Genomic DNA, 20192 nt, shown 5'->3' on the forward strand with positions numbered 1-20192 from the left:
ATTTGAGGCTAGGTGCTAAAAGGTATGTTAATTAAGCTTGAGAAACCAAGTTGCGGTCATGAGATTCGAACCTGCAAAGTATGATGTAAAGTTGCCTGAAGGTCTGGAAAAATAAGATTGACAGCTGTACCTTGTCTTGGCCCCTCCTAACTTTGTGTGAAGTACCTCCCCTAAATAAAAGGAAGGCGCAGAACGGATCCAGGTGCATTACAACTGGCAAGGCGTGCGTTACAGCATGCAGGGGGCATGTTTCAATCCAGCCTTGCAACCATACTGCCTGTTTAGCTAAGATGTTTACTATGCAGGATATTACGGCCTTCGTGGCTGAGATGTTTGCAATGCAGGATCTGCCTGATGCCAGTCCAGCATTCACTCTGGTTTCGGAGTGTCTATTTTGCTATCTCTATCACCGCTGGATCTCCCCTCCTCATGAACCAAACACTCGTGAACAACACAACTATGTTGAGGCAAGTCCCCGGCAATTGCAAGCTCATCTTCTGCAGATCTTCTCCTCAGCTAACTTCCAAGAAGTTTCATGGATGCTAGAAGCAAGACTCAATCCAGTCTGGAGCTGGTCTACACGGTCCACCTCTTCTGTTGAACCTTTGTGGTTCTTCCCACTGCAATGCCTCCAACGTCACTATTATACCTGGTTTTCAAAACGTTCACACAATTCAATTTGTTTATTCTTTCCATAGAGCCAGCCACAGAGCTATATGTTTCTCTTCCCCCATATAGGTCTCATGGCTCTGCCTGAAACCTGTGTCGGTAGTGATTGTGTCCCCTGGCACTACCAGGTGTTCTTTAGTCTCATGACCCAGGTTCTCGCTAAGAGTCTTACAAGCAACAGGAAGCCTCATCTCCATCCACCATCTTGGTACCAATTATTTTCACACTCATTTTTAAGACAAAGTTTCACAAAATGATATTTTTCCACTGGTGACCTTCTATATTTTCTATTTTGTGTTTTAGTTTAAAAATTTCTGTTTGTGACACACTAAAGTGATTTCATTATCTAATAATGGGTCAAGATCCAGTTTGAAAGACACTATGATACTTCACGTATATGCAAAGTCAAATACAAGCTGAAGTTCACATCACAAATGTATACGGAATTCTCATCATGTGCTAAGTATATTGCTGTTGTTCTTAGTTGCCAGTGAGTCATGGTGAGTCCCTGCATGCAAAGTAGAACTGCTCCTTAGGGTTTTCAGAGGTAGATTGTCCAACTTCTGAATTGCCTTTGGGTTAAGTAGGCACTTAACCATTTCTGTCACTCAGGGACTCAAGTATATAATTAGATGCAGTGAATGATATAAAAACCAATGCTATTGGGTCGATTCTAACTTACAGCGACCCTATACAGGATTTCTGAGATAATAAATCTTTATCGGAGCAGACAGCCTCAGAGTGGCTGGTGGGAAAGGGCCATCCATGCTCATTTTGAAGGATATGGACATATTGTATGTCATTATGAAACTCATAATTTTGTGACAAAAACTGATCATTGACAAAAGAAAATGTTAATGAGACAAAAAAAAGCACAAAGATTCAAGAGCAGAAGAAAACACCTGTGAGAATCAGAAAAATTTCAAGAAAGAGGTGACATTTCAACTAGGTCTTGTCAAATGGACAGGATCTCAGTACTAGAAATGTGGGTGAGGTGATACTAGGAGGTATGGACAAGGTCAGGAAACAGGGCATAGTTCATTGGACTCTAAATGCAATCACTCTGAATCATAGACACAGAAGTAAATTAGCAAAAATGGTGGGGGTGAATGTGTGGCTTGGGAGAAAAGAATGTTAGAAGGTGGTGGGAGACGGGGAGTTGGAATAGAAACCAAGGAATGTCAGGGCTACAGGAGCTGAAAAAGACAAGGATCTTGCACTAGAGTGGACAGAAAGAGAGCCTTCTTCTAGAACCAACGAGCATTTCTAGCCTCCCGAGCTATGAAAAAATTTTTTCCTGATGCACACCTTTCCTGATTTTAAACCATTCAGTATCTCTTTGTTCTTTTGTAGTGAGTGTCCCTTGATTTATGTACAGTTTCCTTAAGAGCACAATTACGTGTTCTGAAATAGTCATTCTTTGTAATGTTATTTATAGTTTGTTATGATCCACATAGTTAAATGCCTTTCCATAGTCAATAAAACATAAGTCTTGGCATGGTGCTGTAGGATAAGCACTGGACCTCAAGATAAGCAGTTCAAACTCACCAATCGCTCCTCAGAAACCCTATACAGGGTTGCTACAAGTTAGAAGACTCAACGGCACTTAACAACAACAACAACAACAAAACATTTTTCTAGTATTCACTGCTTTTCACCAAGATCCATCTGACACCAGCAGTGATGTCCCTAGTACCACATTCTCTTCAGAATCTTACTTGAATTTCTGTCAGAGTCTCTAGGAGTCAGAACCAACTCAACAGCACTTAACAATATAAAAATTGATGCAGCAGTACATTGAAAGGGAACTGACCTTGTGGTTCAAACTGATCTTGGGGTCCACAGCATTATCCTGCAATACTACACCAAGACTCCATTTTTATATTATCATCAGCAAAATTTTACTTGCATGTGATATTAATTAGATTGTCCATTGTTTTCCGAATTCCATTGGGTCACCTCTTTTTGGAATGAACACATATACAGATTTCTTCCAACCAGTTGGTCAGGGAGCTGTCTTACAAATTTCCAGGCAAAGATGAGTGAATGAATGCTTCCAGTGCTGCATCTCTTTGTTGAAAGATTTCAATTTGTATTCCATCAATTCCTGGAGCCTTCTTTTTAACCAACACATTTAGTGTAGTTTGTGCTTTTTCCTTCACCATTGGCTCTCGATAACATGCTGCTTCCTGAAATGGTTGAACATCGACCAGTTCTTTTTGGGTACAGTAACTCTGTGTATTCCTTCCATTTTGTTTCTATGCTTCCTGTGTCATTCAATATTTTGGTCATTGTTGTTGTTATTAAGTGCCTTCAATATTGCAACCCAAGTTTTGATTTTTTTCCTCAGTTCTGTCAACTTGAGAAATGCTGAGTATGTTCTTCTCTTTTGGTTTTCTAACTCCAGGTTTTTGCACATTTTATTATAATATTTAACCTTGTCTCCTCGAACTGCCCTTTGAAATTTTCTGTGCAAGCTCTTTTACTTCCTCATCTTCCACTTGCTATATCTTATCTACATTCAAAAGCAAGTTTCAGAGTCTCTTCTGATATTCATTTTTGTCTTGTCGTTCTTTCCTTTCTTATTTTTAGTGGCCCTTTGCTTTATTTATGTATGTTGATATTGCTATCATCCCACAACTATTCTGGTGTTCAACTATTAGTGTCTAATACATAAAATCTGTTCTTGAGATGGTCTCTAAATTAGGTGGGATATACTCAAGGTTGGAGTTCTGATGTGGCACTGCAGGATAATGCACTGGACCACAGGTTGGTTTGAACTGTAAGGTGGCAGTTCAAGCCCACCAACCACTCCTTGGAAACCCTATACAGAATTGCTATGAGTTGGAACCAACTCGATGGCACTTAACAACAAAAACAACACTCAAGGTTGTATTTTGCCTCTTATGGATTGTTTTAATTTTCATCAGCTTCAGCCTGAAATTGCATTTAAGCAATTGGTGATCTGTTCCACAGTAGGTTCCTGTCCTTACTTTGGCTCATGATATTGAGCTTTCACACCATCTTTTGCCACAAATGTAGTCAATTTTATTCTTGTATATTCCATCTGGTGAAGTACATGTGATATAACCTTTTATGTCATTGTAAAAAGGTGTTTTCAATTAATAAGTCATTGGTCTTGCAAGATTCTGTCATTTGATCTCTAGCATCATTTCTATAACTAAAGCCTTATTTCCCAACAGTTGATCTTTCCTCTGTTTCTAACTTTTGCATTCCAATCACTTGCAATTTTCAATGCATCTTGATTGCATGTTTAATAAATTTCAAACTGAAAAGTTGGTGGAATTCCTCAATTTCATTATCACGGGTTTTAGTGGTTGGTGAGTAAATTAGAATAATTGTGGTGTTAACTGGTCTTCCTATCACAGACAGCATTGTACTTCAAGACAGATCTTAAAATGTTCTTTTTGATGATGAATGTGATGCCATTCCTCTTTAATTTGACATTCTTGACATAGTAAATCATATGATTGTCGGGTTCAAAATGACCAATACTAGTCCATTTCAGCTCACTGATGTTAGGGTATGGATCTTTGTGTGTTTCACTTAACTTTTTCACTTTTTTTGGGTTGTTGTTTGTTGATGGATGTTTGGAGCTATTTATTCTCATTTAGAATTGTGCTCCATCAGTAAATGAAGGTCCCGAAGGCTTTGCACATTCACATCATTTTGGTCAACTCTATTTTGAGGAGACAGCTCTTCCTTAGTCATATTTTGAGTGTCTTCCAACCTGAGGGGTTCACCTTCTGGCACTATATTTAACAATGGCCCATTGCTAAGTGTAAGTGTTTTAGTTACTAGCCCTTCAGAAGTAGTCTGTCTCTCCTTAGTCCTAGTCCTTCTTAGTGTTGTTGTTATGTGCCGTGGAGTCTAGTGTGGACACTCTGATTTAAACTGTCCACCATGGGCGACCCTGTATTTAAAATACTGCAAGTATAGTCTCAAACATCATAGCAACAAGCAAGCCATCACAGTAGGACAATCTGACAGAGGAGTGGCTCCATGCAATATGTATGGAAATTATTAAATGGGAACCTAATATTATTTTGTATACTTTTATGCAGTACACTTATATTGTGTTCCTGAAGAAACTGTCAAAGACCAAAAGGCAGTCATTCGAACAGAAAAAGGGGATACTGAATGGTTTAAAATCAGGAAAGATGTGTGCCAGGTTTGTATCTTTTCACCATATTTATTCAATCCATATGCTGAGCAAGTAATCTGCGGAGCTCAATTATATGAAGAAGAACATGGCATCAGTATTGGAGGAAAGTCATTAGCAACTTGCAATATGCAGATAACACAACCTTGTTTGCTAAAAGTGATGAGAATTTGAACTACTTACTGATGAAGATCGAAGACTCCAGCCTTCAGTATGGATGGCACCTCAATGTAAAGAAAATGAAAATCCTCACAACTGAGCCAAGAAATAGCATCATGATAAATGGAGAAAAATTGAAATTTTCAAAGACTTCAATTTTCTTGGATCAGCAATCATTGCTCATGGAAGTAAATGTCAAGAAATCAAACTATGAAAAAAGAAAAAAAAAATCAAACTACAAAAGAAACAGAAAGAAATCAAACTATGTATTGCATTAGACAAACCTGCTGCAAAAGACATCTTAAAGGTGTTGATGAGCAAAGATGTTAGTGTGAGGACTCAGGGGCACCTGATCCAAGCATGGTATTTTTAATAGTCTCATATTCATGTCTATGTTGGTTAATGAATAAGGAAGACTGTCACATAATCAGTGCATTTGAATTAGGATATTGGTGAAGAATATTGAAAGTACCATGAACTGTTAGAAGAACAAACAAATCTGTATTGGAAGAAGTATAGCTGGAATGTTCCTTAGAAGCCAGGATGGTGGAACTTTGTCTTTTGTACTTTGGGCATATTATCAGGAGGAACCAGTCCCTGGAGAAGGACATTATGCTTGAAAAAGTGGAGAGTCAGTGAAAATGAGGAAGACCCCCAACAAGACAGAGTGAAATAGAGGTAACAACAATGGACTCAAACGTAACTATGAGGATGACACAGAACCGGGCATTGTTTCTTCCTGTTGTGCATAGGGTTGTTATGAGCAGAACTGACTCAATGGTACCCAACAGTAATAACAACTAATTTTTATCGAAAACACAATACTTTAAAAAAAAAAAAAAAAAAAAAAACAGCTGTGCAAGAAGAAACCAGAACTTAAAGATCTGGAAAACTCTTTTGTACAAACTGAGGAAGCCAGTCTTGGAACTTTCACCAAGGGTGTGGCTATACGTCTTTTGCTAAAGAGATTAGGTCTATGATTGATGGATCTAATTAACCTCCTCAGCAGAAATCCCATCAGTTTAGATTGAAAAGGACAGAGAGAGCTCAGAATGAAGGAAAGTTGTCTACTCTTTTAATATTACCGACAGGATATAGGCCAAATGGAGCTACATGGTTTCAAACATCTGTTGTCCTCCAAAAAAAAAAAAGTATTTGCATTAGCACAGCACTAGGAAACTAAGAGAGTATGATGATGGGAGAGAAGAGATGGAAAGTGGACTGGTACCATGGTGTGGGGAAAACTTGAATGCCAGAGGAAAAGTCTATTCTACATAGTAATGTAATAATATGTGTAGAACATCCTCCACAGTGGCATAACATAGACAATAATGTAGGCTCCATTTGCCTTCCTTCTCCTTTGCTCAGTAGGAATTAGGGAACTATTGAATGCTTCTGAGTGGAAAGGAAAGTGATTAGATTCATCAGTGGGGCATTGCAGTTGTCCAAACAAGTGGAGTGGAAGTCTATTAATGAAGGTAGCAGTGGAAATAGAAAGAAAAAGACAATTGACTCTATGTTTTGTTGTTGTTTAGTGCCGTTGAGTTGGTTTCGACTCATAGTGACTCTTGGAGACCAGGGTTTCCAAAGAGAGACTGGTTAGTTTGAACTGCCAACCTTGCAGTTCAAACCAACCTTGCTTCCCAGTGCTTATACTATAGTGCCATACCAGGAGTCCATTGACTCTAAAGTAATTGACATTATTTGATGTGAGGGAGAACAAGGAACCCATAATAACATCCAGGTTTGAAGTCTCTAAAACTGGGAACAGAGATAAGTTGTAAGATGATTTGGGTATGGAGGAAGATGATTTGGAATATAACAGTGTTGATGTTTCATTTGGACATCCAAGGAAGTCCAACAGGCAGTTCTACCTCAGGGAAAGAGGCTCTAAGAGAGTGACATTAGGAGTGGAGATAAATTGGTACCGTGGGAGTGTACATCAGTGAACAAAGTCCTGGATTTCAATTTAGGATTTCAATTTCAAAAAGCAATTTAGTGGAATTGTGTTATAGAGAGAATAGTGAAGTGTAGGGAATTTTAGGACCGGATAGAAGTTACAACTCATAGAAGGCATACTCCATTAGCTATTGGGGTTAGGTAAGGCTTCCTGGAAAAAAGAACATCTAGCCAAGATCTGAGTTCTGTTGTGGTGCTATAGGATAAGCACTGGACTGCTAACTGCAAGGTTGGTGGTTCAAATCCACCAGCTGCTCCTTGGAAATCCTATATAGGGCCACTAAGAGTCAGAACCGACTTGACAGCACTTAACAACAACAAGCCAAGAACTCAGTGGTGAGTTGGATTTAGGCAGATTAAGGATTTGTTGTTGTTAAGTACTGTTGAGTCGGTTCCGACCCATAGCGACCCTGAACAGGGTTTCCAAGGCTGTAAATCTTTACAGGAGCAAAAAGCCTCATCTTTCTCCCACGGAGCAGCTGGTAGTTTCGAACTGCTGACTTTGCAGTTTGCAGCCTGATTTGTAACCACTACGCTACCAGAGCTCCTTAGATTAAGGATAGGTAGAGCAATAATGTTCCAACACAAACAGGTAACATATGAAAAGACAGGAAGGCAAGAACGAACATAGTGCATTTGGGAAGCTAAATATAGGGAGTATCCCTATGAAGCTGGGAGCATTCCTATTGCACAGATAAAGAAATGAAACACAAAATTAGTAACTTGCTTACAATTTCCCAGCTGGCTGGGCCTAGAATCAAACTCTATTTTATCCCTAAGAGTTTGTTCCTTCCATTAGTCTATCCTGACACATGTCTTTAATGTAGGGTGGATCATTGGTGTTGTTAAATTGAAACTAAAGAGTGTGTGTAGAATAGAGTATGACTAAGGAGTGAACTTGGTGTGACACTACGGGTTAATGCGCTGGATTGCAAAGTTGGTTTGAACCACAGGGTCAGAGGTTCAAGCTCACCAGTCATTCCTTGGAAACCCTATTGTTGTTGTTATGTGCCGTGGAGTTTGTTCCAACTCATAGCGACCCTGCACAGGGTTTCCGAGGTTGTAAATCTTTATGCGAGCAGAAAGCCTCATCTTTCTCCCGTGGAACGGCTGGTAGTTTTGAACTGCTGACCCTGAGGTTGGCAGCCTGATTCGTAACCACTATGCTACCAGCTCCTTGGAAACATAGGGTCACTATGAATTGGAACTGACTCGACAGCACTTAACAACAACAATGAATGGCTACATTTAAGGAGTTGTTGTGAGGTGCCATCACAACAATGGTTCTGACTCATAGTGACACTGTACAGGGTTTCCAAGGAGCGGCTGGTGGGTTTGAACCACTGACCTTGTGGTTAGCAGTCCAGTGTTTATCATACAGCAAGTAGCAAATGAAGGAGGTAGAGAAAGAGTAGTTCTCAGAGTACAGTGTGAGGAAAGCTAAAGAAAGAATTTTTAGAAGCCTGGTATAACATTTCACATGTGGAGAAGGTTGAAGAGTCAGTTGGTTCTGATGGTAGGTGGCCAGTGATGATCTCATTTAGGCAATAAGAAAATAATTTCCAGAGTGGTTCATAAAGGGTGGAAAAATAAATGAGGAGTAAGGAAGTAGAGTGCATAGAGATCACTCTTTCAGAAACTCGGATTTCAGGTTCTGGGAAGAAGGTAAGCAGGAAGTTCATTAGGACGTGATTGTGGAGTTAATGCCAAGGGAAGAGAAGGAAGCAAGACTGAACAGAAAGAGAAGTTGAGCTAGGATGTAGGACAAAGCTAGGATGCTCAACTCACTCAAAATTCCACGTTATCCCAGTTGGGTGAAAGGGCTGGGTCTTAACACACCCACGTAGATCTGTCACTTGATGGGAGCGGCCCAAGAAGGGAGCATGGCCTGATAGCTGAGGGCCAACTGACTCATCCTGGGCAGTGCCTACCACAGTGATAGTTTACAAGGCTAGTAGAGTGGAGAGAAGAAATTTTTTAGGACTGTCAGAGGGATGTTAAGAGAAATACCAAAAATTCATGTAACGGCAAGACAGGAAGGGACAGGAAAGAAGGATTAATGGAAAGTGGGGAAGAGTTCTGATATATTACATTGTGGGAATTACAATCAGTGTCACCAAACAAAATATGTATGAATTGACAAATGGAAAACTAATTTCTCTGTAAACTTTCACCCAAACCACAACATACTTGTTATAAGTAGATAAGATTCAAATCAGGCATATGTCAACTTGAAGGGATCAAGAGACTGCCACCAAGGCTACTAGTCTCTAGAAGACCATTGTAATTCTCCAAAGGAGTCCAATACCCAAGGCAAAATGATGATAGCAGCTAACTTTCTTACTAGGTTATTGTTTGACTTGAAGGTAACATTAGGAAAACAGTTCCTTAAAGGCTCAAGGTTGAAAAGGATACCTTAAGGCCAATGGCCTGGATGGTTCAACTCAACTCTATGGACCCAGAAATCTGAATTCAAGTAGAATTAAAACAGTTTCTTAGGCCAGATAAAACTCAAATAAGTTTGAAATTGTGTATATAAATATAAATAAACATTCTATTTGTGTATTCTTTTAGTCTCATTTTTTTTTTTATTGCCCAGAAGCCACAACATATTCAAAAATAGAATAATACTATGTATTCTGTTGATGGAGAACCAACATCACGTTTGGCCTTTGCTAGCACCTGACATGCAACAGTAAATAAAATAATCTCCCTTAATGAGAAACTCACAAATTAGTGGGAGAAGAAAGCACAAAAGCAATCATGACTGTAAGAAACTGAGTATACCTATGTGTGCTTATATCTGCTGTACTCAGCTCAGGCCTGGTACATGTAAATTATTGAGAAATAGATGCAAAATGAGTGAAAGTGCTAGAGTCAAGTAAAAAGTGCTTGGCTAGCAGATTTAATGCAATTTCTTGTGTCTCGGAGTAAAACTCTGTTCCATTGGGTTTGCAACAGCTGATTTTTTGGAAGTAGATCCACAGACCTTTTTTTCAAGGCACTTGTGAGTTGGCGGTTGGGTTGCTAACCTCAATGTTGTAGGTGACACTGCTGGTATTTGAAACACCAGTGCCATAGCTTCCAGCATTACGTAACAGACAAGCCACCACCCTAGGACAAACTGACAGATTCATGTGCAGGATTGGTGTTGGGGTGGAATCTATTTTTATTTTATCTATCTCATTTTGATTTAAAACAGTTACTTCTGAGGAAATGGAAGAACATGGAATTTTCTGTTTTGTTTGGGCTTTCATTTGCTGGGTTTGGTATTTAATCATTATGAACTGAAACACACATGCAGTCCTATCTGCCCCAACCGCCCTTATCAAAAAGAAGTCCAGTATGTTCCTCTTGAGACTTCTCTTTCTTCCTGAATTGTCCCAAGAACCCTAGGGATGTGTTGTTGTTGTTAGGTACTATCAAGTTGGTTCTGACTCATAGAGATCCTGTGCACAGCAAAACAAAATACTGCCCAGTTCGACACCATCCTCACAGTTGTTTTATGTTTGAGCCCAACATGGCTGTCACTATGTCAATTCCTCTTGTTGTGTTGTTATTAAGTGCTGTAGAGTTGGTTCCAACCCATAACGACCCTGTATAGGGTTTCCAAAGAGTGACTGGTGAGTTTGAACCGCTGAGCTTGCAGTGCAAATGGCTTTGCAGTCTGGCGCATTAACCCATAGCCCCACACTTTTTGTTAGGGCCTACCTATTTATCTCTGACTCTCTCCTTTACCCAGCATGATGTCTTTCTTCAGGGACTGGTCCTTCCTGACAACACATCCAAAGTACAAGAGATGAAGTCTTGCTAGCTTCACTTCTAAGAAAGAATGTTCCTTAGAAATGAAGATAGTGAGACAGGACAGTGTTAAAGAGGAGGCACTTGGTCCAGCTTCCACATGTAACGGGAAAATGCCTCAGTCGGCAGTTGTCTTTGAGGGCATCCTGGGGTTGAAAATGGGTCACTATCGTGTGGTCAGTAATGGTAGCACCATGGATTAAGCCTTGGGTTTAAACCTCAAGATCAGCTGTTAAAACTCACCAGCCACCTATGGGAGAAAGATAAGACTACCTGTTTCCTTGTTGTTGTTATGTGCCATGGAGTCGATTCCAACTCATAGCAACCCTGCATAGGGTTTCCGAGGTTGTTAATCTTTACAGGAGCAGAAAGCCTCATCTTTCTCCTGAGGAACATCTGGTAGTTTCGAACCGCTGACCGTGAGATTAGCAGCCTGATTCGTAACCACTATGCTACCAGAGCTCCTATCTGGTCCCTTAGGATCCTCTTTTATGAGTTGAAATCAACTTGATGGCAGGGGGTGGTTTGGTTTTGGTTTGGGGAGCCTGTCTTCACTAATTTGAATAGATTACTGCTTTTCTTTCTTTCTGACTATAAAGTATTTATTCACATTTCCATCATCCTTATTGCATTACTATCCAGATTTTATTAAAAACTACTTGAAAGCAGCAATTATCTTCTTTTCTCTCTCCTCTATCTACCAATGCCTCTGCCTGCCCAGTGTCTCTCCTTCCCAGCTTTGCCTTCCACCAGCTATTTTAGTTATTTCCCTGAGGCAACTTTTTCGTGTTTGCCACCTTCTGGATTGAGAAATTCTGGATTTGCCCAGGTTTCTTTCCTTTCTTTTTACTTACTTTTTTTTTTTTTATTGTGAATTAAGTTAAGGTTTCTTGCTGTCTCAGTGTTGTTGGGTTTTTTTCTCTCTTCCTCTTTCATTTCTTTTTTTAAAAAAGTTCATCAGGTACAGAGTCCTGGGGTTTGTATGGCTTTGTTGTCTACTGTGGTTCACTGATTGACTAGGTGATACCAGCATTCATTCAGGCTAGATTGGGCGGCATTTTCACTCATTCTTTGAGACTCCTGATAATTGTACCATGGCTGCACGTACAAATATATGTGGAAACCTCATGTGGACTGTCATGCTTGGGGTTAATTGGTTTCAGCTCCTGTGTCAGGGGAGCAGAGTCCTCATGCAAAGCACCCCTGGTAGAAGTGGCTGAACTCCTAGGGGAGTGGTGTCTAGAAAGGAATTAATTCCTCTGGAGCACACACGTCCACCTCTAGCTCCAGCCAAATGGGTCAGAAATGAATCTTAGAAAAAAAGTATTTGAACTCAATTAATTGTTGATTAATATCCAGGAGTGGCAGATATATGGTGCTTCCCTTTTCATGGCAGGTCAAAGATGAAATTTGATTATGCTTTGAAGGGTGTGGTTTGCCTCTTCAAATTCCTTAACAGCTCTGTCCTAATGTTGTGTTACCTAGAGCAACCTTACAGTGCTTTAACCAAGGGGAGGCGCACTTGTCTGCCTATATAGAGGCAGGAGTCAGCCCTGGGAAAAATCAAACCAGTTCTGCACAATGAAGAAGAAGCAGCTTAAGACGGAGGCAGCTCCACGCTGTGAGCTAAGTAAGTAGCCAGCAATATGGGACAGCCTAGGGAAGCTGCCTTGAGGAGCAGATTTGGATGGCGGTCAAATAGGGGCTCCTGTCATTTTATTTTCTACTTTCTCCAGAGGTTCCCAAAAGAACAGGTCTAGCCTGGAGGGACTTGGTCAAGTCTTTCTGAATCTCCACAGACAGATTTGTAGACAGACTCAGTATCTCAGAACTAACTTGTGCATTTTTCTTTTCTCTCTAGGACAGAATATATGGAAACCAGCCTGCCCTAGGAAGCTGATGATGACAGATACTTTCATTTGATTTATTTTTTTGGCCTTTGAGTTTATTTTGCACTTTAATTGGATTTTTCTCGTTCCAGTTCACTTTTCTTTCCTTATCTGTTGGAGTCTTCACTAACGAGTGAAATGTTATCCTAGCTGTTTTTAGGTCGAGGAAGAAGTTGAAGGGGGTTTATGCTTTTTTCTAAGCCTACAAGTTGCCTAAAGAAGCCCGGTTATTTTCAATGCTGTAGCGGTGTGGGCGTATAAGAAGCCTTTCGGTAGCTCTAAAGGACTTTGTGGTTTCATACAATAATCACTAGACTGCGAACCAAAAGGTCTGCGGTTCAAGCCCGCTAGCTGTTCCTAAGTAGAACGAGAAGGATTTCTGCTCCCACAAAGATTTAAATCTTGGAAACCCTGTACGGGGTCGCTGTGAGGCGGAACGGACAGGCACTTAACAACAAAGGACTTGGTAGAAAATTTGTCAGGGTAATTGATCAGACCATTTATTTCCCTCTCTCCAGCCCACCACCCAATCTGGCTGGCACAGACTGGTCCGTGAGGCTCAGGGTGGGATGGGATTGCTTTTGGGCAGTGGAGGCAAAGTTTTGGGAAGAAACAAGACTGGTGGGTAGAATGTTGAAAACAGTAGACTGCTGAGGCTTGGGAGTAGGAGAGCTGATGTAGTCGAACTGGCTTCACTAGCTGGAGTTTCGCGGTTCCTCCCAGGTGTGGGGCTCTTGCTAGGGCACAAGCAGTAGGATGTGGCCGTGGGGGCGAGAGGAAATTGTCCTATCAGGTGGCTGTACTTTACAGGGTAGAGCAGTAGCTCATAGTGCCACGTCCCCAAAGAGAGATTGCGAGTATCTAACATGAGTTCGCGACGAACTACAGTACGAATTATTATGTCTGCAGGCTGTGGGGCGGGAACTTCCAAAACCAGGTGGCGTGCAAAGTGACCTAGCGCGTGGAGGCCCAGCGCAGACTGTAGTAGTCTCTCAGACCGCTCTGGTCCCGCCCCGAGCCTGACCTTGGCGTGGGTGGAGCCACGATACTCACTGTCGGCTCGCCACGCGCGCTGGGAGCTGTGGAGAATCCCACCAATAGGAAGTCGCGGCTGCGGCCCGTCGGCCAATCGCGTGGGTGTAGGGAGCTGGCTGGCTTAGCGCTGACTCCAGGGAATGGAGTCGTCGTTTCCCGGGCAGCTTGTGAGGAGGTTGCGGAGCCGGTAAGACTAGGGGCCGTCGGGGTCAAGGGTCACACGGACTCTTCTTTTGATGCAAGCGGACGAGGAGGGGCGCGAGGCGGCTGATGGCCGACCTAGGAGCAGGCCCTGGGGCCAGTACTGGGCACGCGAGGCGCCGTGCGAAGCTGCGCGGGGAGGTGCAGACAGAAAAGGCCTGAGGCGCCGGTCGCGGGTCTCAAGTGGCGGATGGCGCCGCAAAGATGGAAGGAAGCCCGGGACCGCGGGAGCCTGGCGCTTCCCCGCTGTGGCCCAGGGGGGAATGGATGGCTGAAGCCGCGACTGGAGCCGACGCCTCACCAGGCCTGGTGACCCAGGGTGCGCTGACCGGTTTCAGTGTGGTCTCGGAGGCCACTTCTTGTTGGAGCTGTCTGTGGCCTCCCGCTTCCCCAACTCCGCCACGAGCCCGCAACTCCTTCAGTGCCGCCGACATCCCTGGGGCGCCTCGGTGTGCGGGCCTGGCTGGCCGCTCGGGATTCCTCTGGGCTCCAGGCTGCAGGGAGAGGGGCTTCATGAGTCCCTCTGACAAAGCTGCCCCTCACTTTTAGGGTTTCTTCCTTTGGATTCCTTTTCACTGTGGGTTTTTCCCAGATTTTGCACCTCATAGCTGCCTGTTTCTAGGAGCATTATTAGAGGACCAGTGATGGAGGGTGGGCGGCAGGTCCCTGTGTGTGAAATGAAGACACTTATATTCTCCCCACTGCTTCCAAGGGAATTCTGAAGCTCAAGAAATGTGACATCGCTTTAAAAGTAGAAAGCAAAAGCCAAAATGCTGTGGAAGAGGGGGAGGCAAGGGGAGCTAGGTCTCCGGACAGGTTTGCTGCCTGTGATCTGCGGAACCTGACCCCCCCCTCCCCCCACCAGTGTGTAGATTTATACGCAAATTGTTTAGTTTCTATGGGATTACGGTGGGGATTGAGAATATCAAGAAATTATTAGATTGATGATGTGTAAAGGGAGCTAATACAGTAATACTAAGGATTGTTCCTGGCATATAGGCGTTTTAATTAATATTTGTGGGTTGCTGTGAAAAGATGAGGCTTTCTGCTCCCATAAAGGTTTACTACCATGCAAATCCTATACAGGGGAACTGAGTAGAACCGTCTCCATGGCACACAACCGCCTCTACTTCCACCTCCTGTGGGTTAGGCATTAGGCTGCTAGGCCACAGAAACCACCAGGTGCTCCATGGGAGAAAGATGAGACTTTCTGATCCCATTACGTTTACAGTCTCAGAAACGCTATATAGGGTCCCTATGAGCCTTAGTATAGGAGCTCTGGTAGCGTAGTGGTTACGAGTCGGGCTACGAACCTCAAGGTCAGCAGTTCGAAACTACCAGCTGTTCCTCGGGAGACAGATGAGGCGTTCTGCTCCCGTAAAGATTTACAGCCTCAGAAACCCTGGACAGGGTCGCTGTGAGTCGGTTCCTACTCCATGGCACATAACCACCACCATCATGAGCCCTAGTAGACTTGATGGCAGTGGGTTTAGTTTGGGGCTTTGGTGCCTGTTAGTTGCTGTTCAGTCCAGTTCCGGCTCATTGTGATCTTATATGTAACAGAACACAATATTGCAGGGTCCTGCACCACCCTTGCTGCTGTATTGCGGCTCATGTGACCCAGTATAGCCTTTCCAAGGCTATAAATCTTTACAGGAGCAGAAAGTGAGAGTTGCCTTGATTTTAGCGGAACCTCTATTGAAGAGGTGATATCCTTTTTAGTAGATTGTTATGTGTGCCTGCTTTCCTCTTAAAGACAGTTAACTAAGGAATTCTGACCTTATTACTTAGCCTTTGATCAGAATTGTATGTCCCTATTGCAGTGATCCCTTAAGCCTTTGTCTTCCAGCCACTTCATTATCTTTGATCATAAGAGTATAGTGTAATTACATGTGACTAAGAAGTTTTCTGCGGGCTGTTTATTGTTATATTAGGTCAAAGGACTCCTGGTGTGGCACTGTAGGATCAGCACTGGACTGCTGATCACAAGGTCAGCAGTTCAAACCTACCAGCTGATTCTTGGAAATCCAATACAGGGTCGCTATGAGTCGAAACTGACTTGATGGCACTTAATAACAACCTGTAGCAGCGCTGAGTAACCCAGCTCTGGGAACTTCTTTGGCTGTTTATTTCTTCGTTGGTTAATATTTCATTCACAGTGTTGGCTTGGGCAAAGTTTATTTTGAACTCAATACTACAAAGGCCATGATTGCAGCATACCTGGTTTCTCATCTTCCTGGAATGACTGGGACTGGGAAGGGGAATTTATGAGGGCAGACTGACAGCATTTCTTGGTAATGAATAGGGAAGCTTCTTAGGAACCTAATATTATTCTTCTGTTAGGAAATCAGCATTGGTTCCTTTGGATTATGCTGAGATCTCCTTTACTAAGCAGTTTGTTTTTAACTTTTTATTGTGATTTGAGTGAAGGTTTACAGAACAAACTGGTTTTCTACTCATCTGCTCTTTGTTTCTTGACATTGATGGCAATACTCACAATGTAACAGCACTCTTCCCACTTCAGTTTGTCTTTTTTTCCATTCATTACTGTCTTCTGAGGTTTATCCCAGGGCAAACACTGCCCTTTCTGTTTTGTATGGTTGATTGTTCTGAGGTGTAATACCTCCATGGTGTTATTGTTCACTCTATGAACATGTCTGTTGTTTAGCTGAGAGTTGAGTCATGTGGTTGAGTTCAGTTCCAGACCTGAACAGTGACGAAGGGCCATGGTCTGTTTGCACCAGTAACCCTGGTCTTTTTTTATATTTAAGTTTTGTTCCATGTTCCCCCCCACCCACTCTACCCAGGACCCTCTATTGTGATCCCTTTCAGTGTGATCAGCAGTGGTAGCCAGGTACCATCTAGTTTTTCTGGTCTCAGAGTGGTGGGGGGTGGAGGTTCTCTTGGCCCATTAGTCCTTTAGTGGTTCAATGTTGACTAAGTATAGGCATACTTCATGTTGCTCATCTCATTTACTGCATGTTTTATAGCTTGAGGTTTGTGATAAACCTGTTATCAACCAAATTTATGGTACCATTATTCAAGCAGCATGTGCTCCCTTTGTGTCTCTAAATGTTTCAAAAAAATTTCCATAATGCTATTGTACACATAATAGACTATAGTATAGTGTAAGCATAACTTTTATATATCATGGGAAACCAAAACATTTGTGAGACTGATTTTACTAAGGTGGTCTGCAATATTCAGAAGGTTAGAGAATGGTATTTTAGTGCTAAGAGCTTGGGATGCTGTTGCATTAAAGACATCGTTAGTCCCTGCCTCCTCACTGTGCACATAAGTTGTCTGCAGACAAATTTATGCCCTTTCTATAGACTTAAAAATCCCTGTCAGTCTCCTGGAACTATCTAGGAAACGCTTTTGTCTTATAATTCTCCCCCTTCCCAAGAAGCTACTACTTATACACTTAACATTGTTAGGAACCAATGAGAAACTTTGAATTTATGAAAAAAATGCTTACTGTAGCAGTGTGTTGTCCAGATTTGGGTGAAGCATCGCATGGTCAGTAGTTTGAATCTACTAGTAGCTTTGAGGGAGAAAGAGGAGACTTTCTGCTCCTGTATTGATTTACAGCCTCAGAGACCCTGTAGAGAGTTGCTGTGAGTTAGATTCAATGTGGTGGCACACAACCATCTTGTTAGGTGCTGTGCTGGCCCCTCTGAGTCACAGCAACCCTATGCACAGCAGAATCAGTTCTGCGCCATCCTTACAACTCTTAGGTTTAAACCCATTGTTGCAGCCACCGCATCAGTCCATTTTGTTGAGGGGCTTTCTCTCTTTTGCTAACCCTCCATTTCACCACACATGTCTTTTTCGAAGGATATTCTGGCTGTATTTCCAAGACAGAGTTGTTCTTCTGGTGGTCCAGGGTACTTCCAAGATTCTTTACCAACATCATGGTTCAATTGCATAGATTCTTCTACGAGGTTTTTCTTATTCATTATCCGACTTTCATATGCATGTATTGTTCTGACTCATAGTGATCCTGTATAGGGTTTCTGAGGTGAGTTTGAACTGCCAACCTTGCAATTCAAACTGACCTTGTGGTCTACTGCTTTATTTTGTAGCACCTGCCATACCAGAACTCCATATGCATATGAGGTGATTGAAAATATCATGGTTCAGGTCAGGTGCACCTTAGTCCTCAAAGTGACATCTTTGTTGCTTAATACTTTAAGAAGGTCCTTTGTAGTAGATTTGCCTAGTGCAATACGATCTTTAATTTCTAGACTGCTGCTTCCATAACGGTTGATTGTGGATACAAATGAAGTAAAATCCTTGACAAAGCCAATCTTTTTTCCGTTTATCATGCTATTGTTTATTGCTTCAGTGGTGAGGATTTTTGTTTTCTTGAGTTGTAATTCAACTTAGTTTACAGATTGAATAAGTATAGTAAAAGAATACAACCCTGTCTCATACCTTTCCAGATTTTAAACATGCAGTATCCCCCACCACCACCTTTTTTTAAAATAAAGTTTTTATTGTGAATTATGTGATTGTTTACATGAGAGAATATTAGCTTTACATTCATCCTATCGTATATCATTTCATTGCCATGACTACAATCCCCTCCATGCATCATCAGACAACCAAAAGATATATACTACAAGGCTGCCCCTCGGTCATTAGCACACAGCCCCTCTCCCTCTCTGCTTCTAGAGTCCATAGCCGCTCCATCTCTCCACGTCATCGTCTCTGCCTCCATCTCTGGCATCACTTTCTCTGGGTAGGGTTCCGCACTCTGCGCTTTTCCCATGATGGTCCCAGGGACCTCCGCTCCTGGACTGTAAAGTCAACCATGCCCCTCCTTTTGCTACAAAACGTCTACCTTTACATTTCCAGCCCTCACAGTCAGTTCTGATAGCAATTATTCACTATTGTACCACAAGAGTCCTATCCCCATCTCCTTTCATCAGCCCTGACCAGACAGATTGTATATTACTCAGTGGAGATTCTACCTTCCTCCGCACCTTCGGGGTCTAGGCTCCCTCTTGAAAGCTTATAAGCCAGTCACTTCTTGCCTTTGTAGCCCCCCATTTTGGGTAGCCAATGCCCAAGTTGCCCACCCTGTTTACCCTGTGTACCGAGGGGGTGGGAATGATCCTTTCTGTAAAGATTTGTTCCTTCTTTTGAGCTACCGCATCCATAGGTGTAGGTCACGTTCATCAAATTGTATCAGATCACTCTTTTTTTCCCTCTTTTTTCTTCTAGTCAAGTTCTGATTATCCAGTCATTGAAGCCAGGTCAGGTGGGTATTATCTGGAAGTGTGGGTGGTCTTGTGCAGCTGCCCTCACTTCTTATCAGCTAGACACTTCACTCTCTACTCTAGTCCTCTGTAGCCATGTTACTGTCTCTGGGCCCAGGAGTCACCAGGTCTTGCCACACTGCTGGCCAACCAGGTCTCCACCCAGGTGCACAGGAGCCTATTGAATGTGGTTGAACTTAGCTCGCAGCTTCATTGTTGTTTTGCCCTCACTTCCCCTTATTGGTGACCAGCATGGTCACCAGTCAGAGCACATGTCTGCTCGTGTATTCCCATTGAGTCTTAGTCTTGGAAGGGGGTTTGCCCTGAGGGGATGCAGTATCCCTTTTGTTCTGTTTGAATGACTGCCACTTGGACTATGTACATGTTCTGCATGAGCACAATGAAATGTTCTGAAATTCCCATTCTTCACAATGTTATCCATAATTTGTTATGACTCACACAGTCGAATGCCTTTGCATAGTCAATAAAGCACAAGTAAACATCTTTCTGGTATTCTCTGTTTCCAGGTGAGATCCATCTCACGTCAGTAATGACATCATACCTTATTCTATATTCTCTTCTGAATCCATCTTGAATTTCTCGCAGCTCTCTGTTGATATACTACTGAAACCATTCTTGAATTACCTTCAGCAAAATTTTATTTGTGTGTAATATTAATATTATTGTTTGATAATTTCTGCATTCTATTGGGTCTCCTCTCTTGGGAATGCACACATATATGAATTTCTTTCAGTTAGTTGGCCAAGTAGCTGTTTTCCAGATTTCTTGGCATAGACTAGTAAATGCTTCCAGCATTGTTTCTGTATGTTGAAACATTGGTATTCTGTTAATTCCTGGAGCCTTGTTTTTTGCCAGTGCCTTCTTCTTTCAATACCATTGGTTCTTGATCTTATGCTATCTCTTGAAATGGTTGAATTCCAACCAATTCTTTTTGGTACTGTGACTATATTTTTCCTGCCTTCTTTTCATGCTTCCTGAATCCTTCAATATTTTGCCTGTTGTTGGTAAGTG

The 20192-nt window shown here is 42.2% G+C and overlaps 1 pseudogene; it reads right to left on the bottom strand.

The window, feature by feature from the left end:
* LOC102831013 overlaps window positions 1-866 on the bottom strand; it is a 1744-nt pseudogene extending 878 nt beyond the window's left edge.
* Between the last annotated feature and the right edge of the window lie 19326 nt (window positions 867-20192).

This window comes from Chrysochloris asiatica, unplaced genomic scaffold (genome assembly GCF_000296735.1).
Source record: "Chrysochloris asiatica unplaced genomic scaffold, ChrAsi1.0 scaffold00138, whole genome shotgun sequence".
Taxonomy (NCBI): domain Eukaryota; kingdom Metazoa; phylum Chordata; class Mammalia; order Afrosoricida; family Chrysochloridae; genus Chrysochloris; species Chrysochloris asiatica.